Below are 16543 nucleotides of genomic sequence, written 5' to 3'. Positions count from 1 at the left end.
ACCCTACACCTGGAAGAGTCTAGCACATAGTAGGTGCTAAATACACAGTTGTTAGGTTAATGAGTCATCATCATTATTTGCAAACCACTACACTGGGCACCATGGGTCCTCTTATGGAATAAGACAGGATTTATGCTCTTAGGAACCTTCTACAACCTTGGGGAGAAGGAAGACTGGAAATCTGCTTACATAGCAGAGCAAAGCAACGTGAATGCTCCACTGGAGGTATAAACAAAGCACTCTGATAGCACAGAAAAAGCAAGCTGTTGACATTGGAGGGGGCAGTGGGTGGGGAGCGGATTGAAGGACACCAACAGAACAGAATTCTTTGGAACTGTCTTGAAAAGAAGCTCAGAAATCATCCTCAAAACTGCATTCAGCACAAACAAGTACTAAGACATCCTTAGTTAGCCTCCTTTCCTTCATCAATAATGCTAAGTGAAACAAGATTGCCCAAGATAAGTCAGCATTTCTGTGTGCCAAGCCCATGGAGAAAAGAAGAATCACCTCCCTCCATAAAGCCTTCGCTTTAAAATGGAAATTATTTAATTTGCACACAAAATGCACACAAAACATGTCTATAGAAAATTCCATGCTCTCTGGACAGGAACGACCTTAAAGGGCATCTAGCCCAACGTCTTATTTCCTCTGCGAGGACCCATCAGTATCAGCCTCTACCTAAATAACCCTAACGCCCGAAATGGCCCATGCCACTGTGGTCTGCTCTTAATACTAAAACATTCTCCCTCACACTGTCTTTCTGTTGCTTCCACCCACTGCTCCCAGAACTCCTTCCGGGGTCACAAAGAGCAAGTTCATGGCCCCTTCCATGGCAGAGTCCCACTCTGCTCCCTCCTCCTCCATCCCCTTTCTCTCTTCTCCACACTAACCACCTCTGGTTCCTTCTTTCATCTATCCTAAACTGCCCCCTTCCTTTCCCTCCTCTATCTCTGTCTCTCACTGTTCCATGGCTTTTTTTGGGGGCGGGGGGGGGGAGCTGACCTAGTGCTCAAGCAATTTAGCATTCTCTGGAGAGCTGAGCATTTTGTCTGGGGTCTGGGAGAGAGGCACAGAGGATCCAAAGGAACGTGGGTTAACTCTGTGAGCCTTGACCCAGGAAGAAGACCCTGGCAGAGTAACCTAACTTTCTGACCTTGACCTTGAAATGCCACCTTTGACATAAATTAGAATACTGTAGACATCATAACTCTTTGGAAGCAAAGAAGGCAAAGAGGTGAAGAGCATCTCCTGAGCCCACTCCACCCCAAGGATACGAAGAATTTGGGGAGTCTTGTGCCTCTGGTAAACCATGGTCCCTCTAGTCTTGTTGATCCCAGCTTCTCAACTCCCACGGCCAGGCTGCATTAGAATATGTAGTTTTTAACCATCTCTACAACTGAGCATTGGATTCTAACCACTACTTGCCTGTGTGACCTTGGGCAAGACACTTAAAGTCAGCAAATCAAAGCATCCCAGAAAGTAAAACAAAAGAGAGCTCTAAATCATCCAGTCCAAAAACTGCCCAGAGACCTCCTGTGCGCCTCCACCCTCCCTTCCCCACCCACAGCCATGGCAGACACTGCTAAATGATCACGGACTCTTTCCTTCTCGGTCAGGATACCGCTTCAGAATCCTTCTCAACACAGCATCTCAAAGAGCCACTACCAATCCACCATGCGGCCACATGAAATGAAACCCAAACTACTCATTCTTCAGATGAGGAAAACTGAAGATTCAGGATCCGGGAAGTCTTTCCTGTAGCAAGAACAGCATAAGCAAAGGAATGGTGAGGACCATGGTGTGATGAGAGGAGGCTAAGGGCTGCTGAGAGAGCTGTAGCCAAAACAGAGGCCAAGGAGAGCACTGGGGGAAGGGAACAAAGATGATGACAAGAAGAGATTAGAAGAGTCAACCAGAGTCTTTGTGGGGTTTTAAATGCTGATTTTTTTTTAATTGACTTAAAGTCCTTAAGACTTACAAATGGGAAACAGAGATAAGAAAGGACTGGAGGGAAAGTAAAGAATCCATCTCTATTCTCAACGGAAAAAAAGCCTTGCCCTACACTGTATTACAGGAACACTTCCATTATGTAAAAGCCTATTTTGTTTTCATGTCATTCTTAGATTACATCATAGAGTGGCTGTAGCCGTCTCGTACCATATTATAAATAAATCACCAGCTTAATCATAGAACAAACCAGGGCCCTAGATTTAAGAGGAAAATATTAGATCATTTTTAATAACTGATATAACTCAAGCCAGTCACCACTGAAGCAGGGGGAAGTGATGTCATCCTAAAGGAGTCCAAAGAGGAACCGGAGAGGGTCAGCCCTGGGCAGGTCCCAGAGAAGCTTCCATTTACAAAGGAAGAGGTGGCTGATGGTAGCTGAGTGGAGCTCACCCTCTGGACTGAACAATCTTGTCATGAAAACCAACAATGACTTCTTAATAAACCTTCCTCATGAAACACAGTGTACAAATAGTTGTTCCCAAAACGACTATATTTCCAAAGACCAGAAAACATGAGCATATTTTGATGTCTGTATTTATGTCTTGGGAGCCATTGAGCAAAATTATAAATGTTAAGGCTTTTTAGTTATTCAGGGAAAGATGAAATCTGGGGTGACATATGCAAATGCTGCAGGTCTGGCCCAAGCCGAGGAGACAGTGCAAAGTGCGGACATTGAGATAATGGTCTGACAAAGAAAAGAACCAGGGTGGTTTCTAGCAGTTACAGACTATTAAGGAGATTGGAAATGAAACCGTTCAATGTGCACCAACTACGCACTAAGAAGCATACACAATTGGCACTTTAAATACGTCATGCTGCTTTGTGAGCACAGAAGAATCTGTAAGATAGGTGCTACTGGCACAATATTTTTCAGATATGGAAACCAGTTTAAAAATGATTAAACAACTTAAGTAAGATTATGCAGCTGATATATGACAGTCTCCCTATTCCAATTCCGCTTTATCAGGGACACATAGTTTTTTGAGGCAGGAGCCCAATGTGTCCCCCTTTGCCTGGCAACATATCAGTAATAAAGCTATCCTTTAAAAAAAAAAAAAATTCCACTTAGCTCGTTGCTTTCCCCCAATGAAGACTACTTACTATCAACTTTCAATAAAAGTTACATAATTGATAAGAAACACTTTGAAAGCACCAAAAGTAAAAAAAAAAAAAAATATTGAAATCCAAAAGGAACCGTGGAGTTGGGAATAGTATTAACATTCTGGCCAGTGACAGAGTCTCAATGACCAAAGCTGGCCTTCCTTGTTTTGTCTGCAGGGCTGCTAATGAGTTTGACCATCCTTTTAAGTCTCCCATTTCCATTAATTTTTAGGAATGTTAAGGTGGGCTCTAAGGGAACCTGTCATCTTCTATAAAATGTACTGCCGAGCTTGGTTTTATAAAAAGACTATTTTGGTGGGGGGAGGAGACGGATGCTCTGGAAAAGAGCTTTCTGCCAGACAGAAAGTATTGACTGAGGTCTTCTGTCTGATCCTGTCAGTCTCACAGTAATGTTGTGTATTGGCTCACTGTTCTTAATACAAATGTTATTCATAACTGCAGAGACATACCGTCTGAGCCAAGTAATACTGATTTATGCAACTTTTCAGGACACAGCGTGACTCAATAGGAGATGTACACCCTGAAATTTAACTAAAAGAACAACATCAAGGCTCAAGTCTCCAAATTTTGACCTATTTTCCCCAATCTCTTTCTGGGACAGGACAGAGGTTGCAAAAAGCAGAGAACACATGCCTAAAAGTGGTGTGGACTGATTTGGAGGCAGAGACTGCGCAGAGAGGTGGAGGGGACGCACTGGGCCAGAGTCTGAGGTGCCTTAGATGTCCCTCCCATGGCTACCCCTGGCTCTGTGGCCCTGGGAAGAGTCTGTCCCCTCTCTGGGTCTTGGCATCTCATCTGCACAGCAAAGAGCTCAAGTAAGAACATGCAAACATTTCTACCAAAGCAGCCCTAACTGCTAAAGAGGGCAAAGAGTTAGAGGTATAGTAGCACAGCATTAATTAAAAACTTGTGTTCTGGGCTTCCCTGGTGGCGCAGTGGTTGACGGTCCGCCTGCCAATGCAGGGGACACGGGTTCGTGCCCCAGTCCGGGAGGATCCCACGTGCCGCGGAGTGGCTAGGCCCGTGAGCCATGGCCACTGAGCCTGCGCGTCCGGAGCCTGTGCTCCGCAACGGGAGAGGCCACGACAGGGAGAGGCCCGCATACCGCAAAAAAAAAAAAACAAAAAAAACTTGTGTTCTTCCTCTGAAAAGCCATGCTAGTTATTCATTCTGTGTGATTACATACCAATGCTTATATTCAGATTTTAAATGGAGTTCTCCCCCAAAAAAGTCTTCAAGGAAAACTGATCCACAGAGGTGCACTGAGAATATGCACTTTAGCGCTTGCCATGTAAGCTTGGGTGTCTGAGGCAGGTAGCGCCCAGAGGGCCCCCTGTAACTCCACCTCCTGTGCTTCAGGCCCTTGTGCAGTCCCTCCCCTTGACTGGGCTGGATCTAGTGACTTGCTTTCAGCAAGCAGAACGAGGCAGAGGAAATGCTGTGTCACTTCCAGGATTAGGTTACAAAAAGGCTGTGGATGTGGCTTGGTCTGAGGGATTGTGTCTTGCTCACCTGCTCTGAGGGAAGCCAGCTGCCACGTTGTGAGCTGCCTGTGGAGAAGCCCACAAGGCAAGCAACTGAGGGCAGCCTCCAGCCAACAGTCGGCAAGGAGCTGAGGCGCCCAGTACAACAACCCGTGGGGAACTGGATCCTGCCAACAATGTGATTGAGCTTGGTGGTGGGTCCTCCGCAGCGGAACCTTCAGATGAGACTGCAGCCTCAGGACAGACCTGGAGGTACCCATCTAAGCTGTTCCCAGAATCCTGACTCACAGAACCTGTGACATAATGTTTCTTGTTTTAAAGTGCTAAGTTTGGGGTAACTGGTTATGCAGCGATAGATAGAGAAGACAGCATTCCAATCTGAGAGGTCCAGTCCTGGATTATTTTAAAGGCCCCTACCAACACCACCATTTTTCTTGAGGCTTAGGGAGTAGACCAAAAGAGACTGGCTATCAGGAACTCTTGAAAGGAACCCGTGTCCCACAGAATGTAGAGATGATTGCTGGCTTGGTAACATACACCCAGGCATGCTCTGGCCACCTGGAGGTGACCATGGAAATAATGTCAGTGCAGGTCAAAATCAACATGATGCTTCCGTCAACAGTACAGTGATGGGAAATAAACCAGAGACTGAAACACATGTGGAAGGTGAAAGGCTCCTTGCCTGCCCAGCTGTGTTCTGCCATCAGCTACACCACCATGAGAACCTGTCCAGCCAAACTGCAGCTCCATGATTCACTGAGAAGTTCTGAGGTCAGGCCCCCTCCTCCTAGAAACCTTCCCCAATGTTCCCAATCCTTTCCAGTCCCCCATCCTTTCATCTAAGCCCCTTGAGAAGCTATAACTTAATTACCTCGATTTCCCAAGCACCTAATATAAGACCTGGTGATCAGAGGGAGACCTTCAAGATGGCGGAAGAGTAAGAGGCGGAGATCACCTTCCTCCCCACAGATACATCAGAAATACATCTACACATGGAACAACTCCTACAGAACAGCCACTGAACGCTGGCAGAAGACCGCAGACCTCCCAAAAGGCAAGAAACTCCCCGCGTACCTGGGTAGGGCAAAAGAAAAAAGAAAAAAACAGAGACAAAAGAATAGGGATGGGACCTGCACCAGTGGGAGGGAGCTGTGAAGGAGGAAAGGTCTCCACACACTCGGAAGCCCCTTCGTGGGCGGAGACTGCGGGAGGCGGAGCGGGGAGCTTCGGAGCCGCGGAGCAGAGCGCAGCAACGGGGGTGCGGAGGGCAAAGCGGAGAGATTCCCGCACAGAGGATCGGTGCCGACCGGCACTCACCAGCCCGAGAGGCTTGTCTGCTCACCGGCTGGGGTGGGCCGGGCTGAGAGCTGAGGCTCAAGCTTCAGAGGTCAGATCCCAGGGAGAGGACTAGGGTTGGCTGCGTGAACACAGCCTGAAGGGGCTAGTGCACCAAAGCTAGCCAGGAGGGAATCCAGGAAAAAGTCTGGACCTGCCTAAGAGACAAGAGTCCATTGTTTCGGGGGGCGTGAGGAGAGGGGATTCAGAGCACTGCCTAAACGAGCTCCAGAGATGGGCGCGAACTGCAGCTATCAGTGCAGATCCCAGAGACGGGCATGAGACGCTAAGGCTGCTGCTGCAGCCACCAGGAAGCCTGTGTGTAAGCACAGGTCACTATCCACACCTCCCCTCCCGGGAGCCTCTGCAGCCCGCCACTGCCAGGGTCCCGTGATCCAGGGACAACTTTCCCAGGAGAACGCACGGCGTGCCTCAGGCTGGTGCAACGTCACGCTGGCCTCTGCCACCCCAGGCTCGCCCCACATTCCGTACCCCGCGCTCCCCCCGGTGTGAGTGAGCCAGAGCCCCCGAATCAGCTGCTCCTTTAACCCCATCCTGCCTGAGGGAAGAGACGCCCTCAGGTGACCTATACGCAGAGGCGGGTCCAAATCCAAAGCTGAGCCCCAGGAGCTGTGTGAACAAAGAAGGGAAAGGGAGATCTCTCTCAGCAGCCTCAGGAGCAGCAGATTAAAACCCCACAATCAACTTGACGTTCCCTACATCTGTGCAATACCTGAATAGACAATGAAGCATCCCAAAACGGAGGCAGTAGACTTTGGGAGCAACTGTTGACTTGGGGTTTGCTTTCTGCATCTAATTTGTTTCTGGTTTTATGTTTATCTTAGTTTAGTATTTAGAATTTATTATCATTGGTAGAATTGTTTATTGATTTGGTTGCTCTCTTCCCTTTTTTTTTAATATATATAAATATATTGTTTTTTCCTTTTTCTCTTTTTGTGAGGGTGTATGTGTATGCTTCTTTTTGTGATTTTGTCTGTATAGCGTTGCTTTTACCATTTGTCCTAGGGTTCTGTCTGTCCGTTTTTGTTTGCTTGGTTTTTAGTATAGTTTTTAGTGCTTGCCATCATTGGTGGATTTGTTTTTTTGGTTTCGTTGATCTCTTCTTTCTTTCTTTCTTTTTTTATTACTTTCTAATTTTTTTAATTTTTAATATTTTTTAGTTTTAATAACTTTCTTATTTTATTTTTTTCTTTCTTTTTTTTCTCCCTTTTCTTCTGAGCCATGTGGTTGACAGGGTCTTGGTGCTCTGGCCAGATGTCAGCCCTGAGTCTCCGAGGTGGTAGAGCCAAGTTCAGGACATTGGTCCACCAGAGACCTCCCGGCTCCACCTAATATCAAATGGCGAAAGTGCTCCCAGAGATCGCCATCTCAACACTAAGAACCAGCTCCACTCAACGACCAGCAAGCTACAGTGCGGGATACCCTATGCCAAACATCTAGCAAGACAGGAACACAACCCTACCCATTAGCAGAGAGCCTGCCTAAAATCATAATAAGGTCACAGACATCCCAAAACACACCACTGAACGCGGTTCTGCCCACCAGAAAGACAAGATCCAGCCTCATCCACCAGAACACAGGCACCAGTCCCCTCCACCAGGAAGCCTACACAACCCACTGAACCAACCTTAGCCACTGGTGACACACACCAAAAACAAGGGGAACTACGAACCAGCAGCCTGTGAAAAGGAGACCCCAAACACAGTAAGTTAAGCAAAATGACAAGACGGACAAACACACGGCAGATGAAGGAGCAAGGTAAAAACCCACCAGACCAAATAAATAAAGAGGAAATAGGCAGTTTACCTGAAAAAGAATTCAGAGTAATGATAATAAAGATGATCCAAAATCTTGGAAATAGAATGCAGAAAATACAAGGAACGTTTAACAAGGACCTAGAAGAAGTAAAGAGCAAACAGACAATGAAGAAAACCACAATAACTGAAATTTAAAATTCTCTAGGAGGAATCAATAGCAGAATAACTGAGGCAGAAGAATGGATAAATAACCTGGCAGATAAAATAGTGGAAATAACTACCGCGAGGCAGAATAAAGAAAAAAGAATGAAAAGAATTGAGGACAGTCTCAGAGACATCTGGGAAAACATTAAACGCACCAACATTCAAATTACAGAGGTCCCAAAAGAAGAACAAAACAAGAAAGGGGCTGAGAAAGTATTTGAAGAGATTATAGTTGAAAACCTCCCTAATATGGAAAAGGAAATAGTCAATCAAGTCCAGAAAGCACAGAGAGTCCCATACAGGATAAATCCAAGGAGAAACATGCCAAGACACATATTAATCAAACTATCAAAAATTAAATACAAAGAAAAAAATAGTAAAAGCAGCAAGGGAAAAACAACAAATAACATACAAGGGAATCCCCATAAGGTTAACAACTGATCTTTCAGCAGAAACTCTGAAAGTCAGAAGGGAGTGGCAGGACATATTTAAAGTGACGAAAGGGAAAAACCTACAACCAAGATTACTCTACCCAGCAAGGATCTCATTCAGGTTCAATGGAGAAATTAAAACCTTTAGAGACAAGCAAAAGCTAACAGAATTCAGCACCGCCAAACCAGCTTTACAACAAATGCTAAAGGAACTTCTTTAGGCAGGAAACACAAGAGAAGGGAAAGACCTACAATAACAAACCCAAAACAATTAAGAAAATGGTAATAGGAACATACATATCAATAACTACCTTAAATGTAAATGGATTAAATGCTCCAACCAAAAGACAAAGACTGGGGCTGAATGGATACAAAAACAAGACCAGTATATATGCTGTCTGCAAGACACCCATTTCAGTCCTAGGGACACATACAGACTGAAAGTGAGGGAACAGAAAAAGATATTCCATGCAAATGGAAATCAAAAGAAAGCTGGAGTAGCAATTCTCACGTCAGACAAAACAGACTTTAAAATAAAGACTATTACAAGAGACAAAGAAGGACACTACATAATGACCAAGGGGTCAATCCAAGATGAAGATATAACAATTGTAAACATTTATGCACCCAACATAGAAGTACCTCAATACAAAAGGCAAATGGTAACAGCCATACAAGGGGAAATCGACAGTAACACAATCATAGGAGGGGACTTTAAGACCCCACTTTCACGAATGGACAGATCATCCAAAATGAAAATAAATAAGAAAACACAAGCTTTAAATGATGCATTAAACAAGATGGACTTAATTGATATTTATAGGACATTCCATCCAAAAACAACAGAATACACTTTCTTCTCAAGTGCTCATGGAACATCCTCTAGGATAGACCCTATCTTGTATCACCAATCAAGCCTCGGTAAATTTAAGAAAATTGAAATCGTATCAAGTATCTTTTCCGACCACAATACTATGAGATATCAATTACAGGAAAAAATCTGTAAAAAATACAAACACGTGGAGGCTAAACAATAATCTACTAAATAACCAAGGGATCACTGAAGAAATCAAAGAGGAAATCAGAAAGTACCTAGAAACAAATGACAATGAAAACACGACGACCCAAAACCTATGGGATGCAGCAAAAGCAGTTCTAAGAAGGAAGTTTATAGCAATACAATCCTACCTCAAGAAACAACAAACATCTCAAAAAAACAACCAAAACTTACACCTAAAGCAATTAGAGAAAGAAGAACAAAAAAACCCCAAAGTCAGCAGAAGGAAAGAAATCATGAAGATCAGATCAGAAATAAATGAAAAAGAAATGAAGGAAATGATAGCAAAGATCAATAAAACTAAAAGCTGCTTCTTTGAGAAGATAAACAAAATTGATAAGCCATTAGCCAGACTCATCAAGAAAAAAAGAAGACTCAAATCAACAGCATTAGAAATGAAAAAGGAGAAGTAACAACTGACACTGCAGAAATGCAAAGGATTATAAGAGACTACTACAAACAACTATATGCCAATAAAATGGACAACCTGGAAGAAATGGACAAACTCTTAGAAAAGCACAAACTTCCAACACTGAACAAGGAAGAAATAGAAAATATAAACAGACCAATCACAAACACTGAAATTGAGACTGTGATTAAAAATCTTCCAACAAACAAAAGCCCAGGACCAGATGGCTTCACAGGCAAATTCTATCAAACATTTAGAGAAGAGCTAACACCTATCCTTCTCAAACTCTTCCCAAATATAGCAGAGGGAGAAACACTCCCAAACTCTTTCTATGAGGCCACCATCACCCTGATACCAAAACCAGACAAAGATGTCACAAGGAAAGAAAACTAAAGGCCAATATCACTGATGAACATAGATGCAAAAATCCCCAACAAAATACTAGCAAACAGAATCCAACAGCACATTAAAAGGATCATACACCATGATCAAGTGGGGGTTATCCCAGGAATGCTAGGGTTCTTCATTATACACAAATCAATCAATGTGATACACCATATTAACAAACTGAAGGATAAAAACCATATGATCATCTCAATAGATGCAGAAAAAGCTGTTGACAAAATTCAACACCCATTTATGATAAAAACCCTCCAGAAAGCAGGCATAGAGGGAACTTGCCTCAACATAATAAAGGCCATATATGACAAACCCACAGCCCACATTGTTCTCAATAGTGAAAAACTGAAACCACTTCCTCTAAGATCAGGAACAAGACAAGGCTGTCCACTCTCACCACTATTATTCAACATAGTTTTGGAAGTTTTAGCCACAGCAATCAGAAAAGAAAAAGAAATAAAAGGAATCCAAATCAGAAAACAAGAAGTAAAGCTGCCACTGTTTGCAGATGACATGATACTATACATAGAGAATCCTAAAGATGCTACCAGAAAACTACTAGAGCTAATCGATGAATCTGGTAAAGTAGCAGGATACAAAATTAATGCACAGAAATCTCTTGCATTCCTATATACTAATGATGAAAAATCTGAAAGAGAAATTAAGGAAACACTCCCATTTACCACGGCAACAAAAAGAATAAAATACCTAGGAATAAACCTACCTAAGGAGACAAAACACCTGTATGCAGAAAACTATAAGACACTGATGAAGGAAATTAAAGACGATACAAACAGATGGAGAGATATACCATGTTCTTGGATTGGAAGAATCAACATTGTGACAATAATGGTACTACCCAAAGCAGTCTACAGACTCAATGCAATCCCTATCAAACTACCAGTGGCATTTTTCACAGAACTAGAACAAAAAATTTCACAGTTTGTGTGGAAACACAAAAGACCCCGAATAGCCAAAGGAACCTTGTGAAAGAAAAATGGAGCTGGAGGAATCAGGCTCCCTGACTTCAGACTATACTACAAGGCTACAGTAATCAAGACGGTATGGTACTGACACAAAAACAGAAATGTAGATCAAAGGAACAGGATGGAGAGCCCAGAGATAAACCCATGCACCTATGGTCACCTTATTTTTGATAAAGGAGGCAAGAATATACAATGGAGAAAAGACACCCTCTTCAATAAGCGGTGCTGGGAAAACTGGACAGCTACATGGAAAAGAATGAAATTAGAACACTCCCTAACGCTATACACAAAAATAAACTCAAAATGAATTAAAGACCTAAATGTAAGACCAGACACTATAAAACTCTTAGAGGAAAACACAGGCAGAACACTCTACGACATAAATCACAGCAAGATCCTTTCTGACCCACCTCCTAGAGAAATGGAAATGAAAATAAACAAATGGGACCTAATGAAACTTAAAACCTTTTGCACAGCAAAGGAAACTACAAACAAGGTGAAAAGACAACCCTCAGAATGGGAGAAAATATTTGCAAATGAAGCAACTGACAAAGGATTAATCTCCAAAATTTACAAGCAGCTCATGCAGCTCAATATCAAAGAAACAAACAACCCAATCCAAAAATGGGCAGAAGACCTAAATAGACATTTGTCCAAAGAAGATATACAGATTGCCAACAAACACACGAAAGGATGCTCAGCATCACTGACCATTAGAGAAATGCAAATCAAAACTACAATGAGGTATCACCTCACACCAGTCAGAATGGCCATCGTCAAAAAATCTACAAACTATACATGCTGCAGAGGGCATGGAGAAAAAGGAACCCTCTTGCACTGTTGGTGGGAATGCAAATTGATACAGCCACTATGGAGAACAGCATGGAGGTTCCTTAAAAAATTAAAAATAGAACCACCATACGACCCAGCAATCCCACTACTGGGCATATACCCTGAGTAAACCATAATTCGAAAAGAGTCATGTACCACACTGTTCACTGCAGTTCTATTTACAATAGCCAGGACATGGAAGCAACCTAAGTGTCCATCGACAGATGAATGGATAAAGAAGATGTGGCCCATATATACAATGGAATATTACTCAGTTAAACTAAAATGAAATTGAGTTATTTGTAGTAATGTGGATGGTCCTGGAGTCTGTCATACAGAGTGAAGTAAGTCAGAAAGAGAAAAACAAATACCGTATGCTAACACGTATATACGGAATCTAAAGGAGAAAAAACAAAAATGGTTCTGAAGAACCTACGGGCAGGACAGGAATAAAGACGCAGAGGGAGAGAATGGACTTGAGGACACGGGGAGGGGGAAGGGTCAGCTGGGATGAAGTGAGAGAGTGGCATGGACATATATACACTACCAAATGTGAAACAGACAGCTAGTGGGAGGCGGCCACATAGTATCGGGAGATTAGCTCCCTGCTTTGTGACCACCTAGAGCGGTGGGATAGGGAAGGTGGGAGGGAGATGCAAGAGGGAGGAGATATGGGGATATACGTATATGTACAGCTGGTTCACTTTGTTATAAAGCAGAAACTAACACACCATTGTAAAGCAATTATACTCCAATAAAGATGTTAAAGAAAAAAAAAAAAAAGACCTGGGCAGAGAGCAAGCACACGCCCTGTGAACCAGGGGTAAATATTTGGCAGCAATCTATACAGGACTAACAGGGCTCTCCATCCATTCGCCATCAGCCCCCCTCCACCACATAGTAGCCCAATGGGGGAGAACCTGAGAACTCCTGACAACCTAGGGCTCTGCCCAAGGTAGAGAACAAGTGTGTCCACTGTGCTGAGGTCAGGAAATAGAAGCACGTGGAATTAGGAGGAAGGAAACAAAAGAGCCAGCTCCACCTTCTACTTACATGGACAGCAAAACATCTCCGACAACACATCCCTTGGTTACAGAACAGCCACAGGGCCTCAGGAGTCTGGAGGAGTCCCTGCTCAGACCCAACAAATCCTTTTGTAACTTTTGAAGCAGTAACATAAAAGCATTAAAGCTGGCTACACAGATGGTCACACATGCCCAGAAATCACCTGACTGACAGACTGGAGGAAGCCAAGACCTTCACCTCTGACGGAAGTGACCAATGCTTTGCTTCCGGCAGAGATTAATACCTGATTCTTCTGAGGACCAAAGAGGAAATATTAAAACTGAAAGCCCTTGGCTACCATCAACAATTGTATGCTAGTATCAACAGAGGGAAATAATTTCCTTCCTGACTCCCAGTAGGCCAGTCACGCCTAGAGCAGGTGTGACTATCTAATCAAGCAACGCAAGTCCCAAATGGCTAGACTATAGCTTCTAGGGAATTTCTCAAAGCACTGAGACTTCCTCAGTCTCTGAATCTACCTCCCTCCACCTCCTGCTGCCTAGAGCAAAAACAAATATGGAAAGTAATCATGATACACAACTTCATCTCAACTTCAACCACGATCATTAAGAGAGGTTCCAGATCTAGCTCCTTTCTAAGACTGAGGACAAATTACTGTCCATCCAGTCCTGGGGATGATGTGGGTACAGAGTTGGAAGGAAGGACACACACTGAGCATATACTATGCACCAGAAACAGTGCAGGGGATTGCACTTTCCATTGTCTTATGCTTCTTTATATTCTTTATGTTGAAACTAAAGAAGAAAACAAGTGTAATGACCTATCATGTATGGACCACACTTTACAGTTTGCAAAACAAGTTGGCATCTATCAACCCACTTGCTCTAAACAAACACGAGAGGTGGGCAGGACAACGATTATTATTCCTAATTCTCTGATCAGGGGAATGAAGGTGCAGGGATGTTGTTTTCTAGGGCTGCACATCTAATATTTGGCAGGTCTTCTGATACCCCATGCCACCATACTCACTGCCTTTTTATGCACTCGCAAACTTCTTAAGGTGTACTGGTCCCAGAAGCCTATTTCTGTCCAGTTATTTGTTTCATTCTCATAAAACCATGAAGTTCAGCCTCATCTGTGCTAGAATTCCTAAAGCTTTCCAGCAGAGAATTGGCCAGCACCTGATAGAACACTCTCAGGAAAAGGGCCAGTCACTACCTTTGGATTTAGTCTTTCTATCCAGGAAAATGCACTGTGCACCTATTATGTGCCAGAGATCCTACTAGCCTGTGGAGCTACACATATGAGCAGGAGATGCTGCCCCTCTTCTGACTGCATTTTATATTCTTAAAGCCCATTGTCATGTGTGCCCTGCATCCTGCCTTTTCCGGTCTCATTCCTGTAGCAGTGGGACATCATTTCCGGTCCTCTCAGCATCCTAGTGTGGAGAGGCCAGTTGGCTAACGTCCCTTTCAGAGGAGGAGGCGAGGACTAAAGTCCAACACCCTAGGAGAGCCCCAACAGGAGGGTAAGAAAAAGGTTTATGGTCACCCACAAAGCCTTAGTCCTCTCTCTGCCCCCTAACAGCACTCACATACTCTTTGGAGGAACCACCTGTTCTCCACTGTGTAGCTGCCATAAGCTTCCAGGTGACAGCAGGCAGCCAGCCCGTGACCAAGAGGGGAAACATCCTGAGGATGAAGCCAACACACACACAAGAGGGCAGAGCAAGGAGCACCGCAGAGAAACAGAGCCCAGGTCCTGCTCAAACTGAGCCTAGGGCCCACCTTACCTCAGGACTTGCCAGCTTCTGGCAGGGTCACCCACCCACGTTGTTCTCTCTGTACTGCAATCTGAGGCTGCATCAGTGTTTTGGAAGACAAAGGCCACTGCTGGCTCATAATTAGCTTATGGACAACAGACACTTCTGAGTTTCTTCCAACGTGCTCCTGGTAAGGTGCTCTCTCCCATTCTGTCACGACACACTCGATTTTTTGTTTGAATCCAAGTACAGGGCTTCATATTCATCACAATTTAATTTTAAGCCCTGAAAAAACTCAGGCAGTAGAGCGGAGAACAAAGGTTTACATCTGATGCTCAAAGTACATGCTTGGGGCAAAACATTTCAGACCATGTTTGAAATGTTTAACAGAGTCCAAGCAGTGGTTTCCAGCCTTTCATCTTATGCAGATCCATAGGTGCAAAGAACACTGGGTGTTCTTTAAAGACACATTGATTAAGAAAACAAAGGGTGACAAAATGTAACTGTAAACTCAGCCATACTTTTTGAAATGAAATTAGGTTTTATGGATCACAACAGCATCTGCTCCCTTTTGAAAAACTATACCATAAACATGGCAACACATATTATTTATCTGATAAAAAGCCAGAGGTGGGGCATATAGGGATTGGCCCTGGAGATGGAGAGCAAAAATCTAGAATTCTAAACAGAAGCCTTTCCCAGAATCCCCCAGCTATTTTCCTCAGATCCCCCTACAGCCCAGGGTATCCCACACCATTGATTCTCCTCTAGAATACGATGTTCTTCCTGCTATAAACACAGAGGAATTCCAAAACACAAGGGAAGGTTTCCCTTACCTGCTCACCATTCTCCTTTCTGAGTGTGCAACAGGATTCCAGGATTCAAACTCAGACCCCTGTGGAGCCCGTGCAGGCCCTTTAAGACACAGGTGCACACCCTTGACTAAGCGAATTTAGCTTCCCCTCCCTCAAAGGGTTGATGTGAAAATACAGTAAGATCCCAGGAGAAGCATCTTGCGCCGGGGTGAACAAGAGCCACTCAATACTCCTACCTCTTTTCCTCAGAAACGCCCATAACGCTGTTCACTGACACTTTCTTTCTGGTCCTTCAATTTCAAGAACGCTTCCCTCCGTGACAAAGGAGAAAGAAGGAAGCAATGCAATTACTGGCAAATCTAAAATCCTCATTCGTCCAAATCTTCTTCCAGTTTCTCTTCCTGCCACCTTCCAAGAGCTGAGTCCTGTCTTTGCTTGGCCACACATGCTGTTAGCATTATTATATCCTGTCCACTGCCAATGAACTCGGCTCAAGAAGACAGGAAGAACATTTTTGTTCTTAGTTCTTAGCCCATCCTAGTTACCAGTGCCCATGCTTTAAATGGAAACCACTGCTTTTTAAAACTCATTAAAATATGCATATTGATTACAAAAGGAAAAGGTTTTCTTCTTTGCATAGGACTCACCAACTGAGGAAAAATATCTTCCCTCCGATGAGTGCCCTGTAGAACAACGGAGGAAGCACTGAACTGGAATCAGGTGACTGGATTCTGTCTTCAGTTCTGCTTCCTCAATGTTCCCACCTGTGGAAATGGGAGAAGGTTGCTTATGAATCTCTAGGATCTTTACCAGCTGTAGAACTTCCCAAGTTTATGAACTTACTGGGTAAACCATACTGGGAATGAAGACCAGGCTTGAAACCCGCAAATCTAG

General features: G+C 43.8%; 1 protein-coding gene across 1 annotated transcript in view; it reads right to left on the bottom strand.

The window, feature by feature from the left end:
- LPP (LIM domain containing preferred translocation partner in lipoma) overlaps positions 1 to 16543 on the bottom strand; it is a 641451-nt gene that overhangs the window by 610766 nt on the left and 14142 nt on the right. Inside the window, exon 2 of the mRNA XM_007448432.1 lies at positions 16297 to 16413. The gene's annotated coding sequence lies outside the window, so the exon portion shown is untranslated. The remainder of the gene's footprint in view (positions 1 to 16296; positions 16414 to 16543) is intronic.

This window comes from Lipotes vexillifer, unplaced genomic scaffold (genome assembly GCF_000442215.2).
Source record: "Lipotes vexillifer unplaced genomic scaffold, Lipotes_vexillifer_v1.1 scaffold388, whole genome shotgun sequence".
NCBI lineage: Eukaryota > Metazoa > Chordata > Mammalia > Artiodactyla > Lipotidae > Lipotes > Lipotes vexillifer.
The sequence above is the reverse complement of the archived record's forward strand: the minus strand, read 5'-3'. Positions and strand labels throughout refer to the sequence as shown.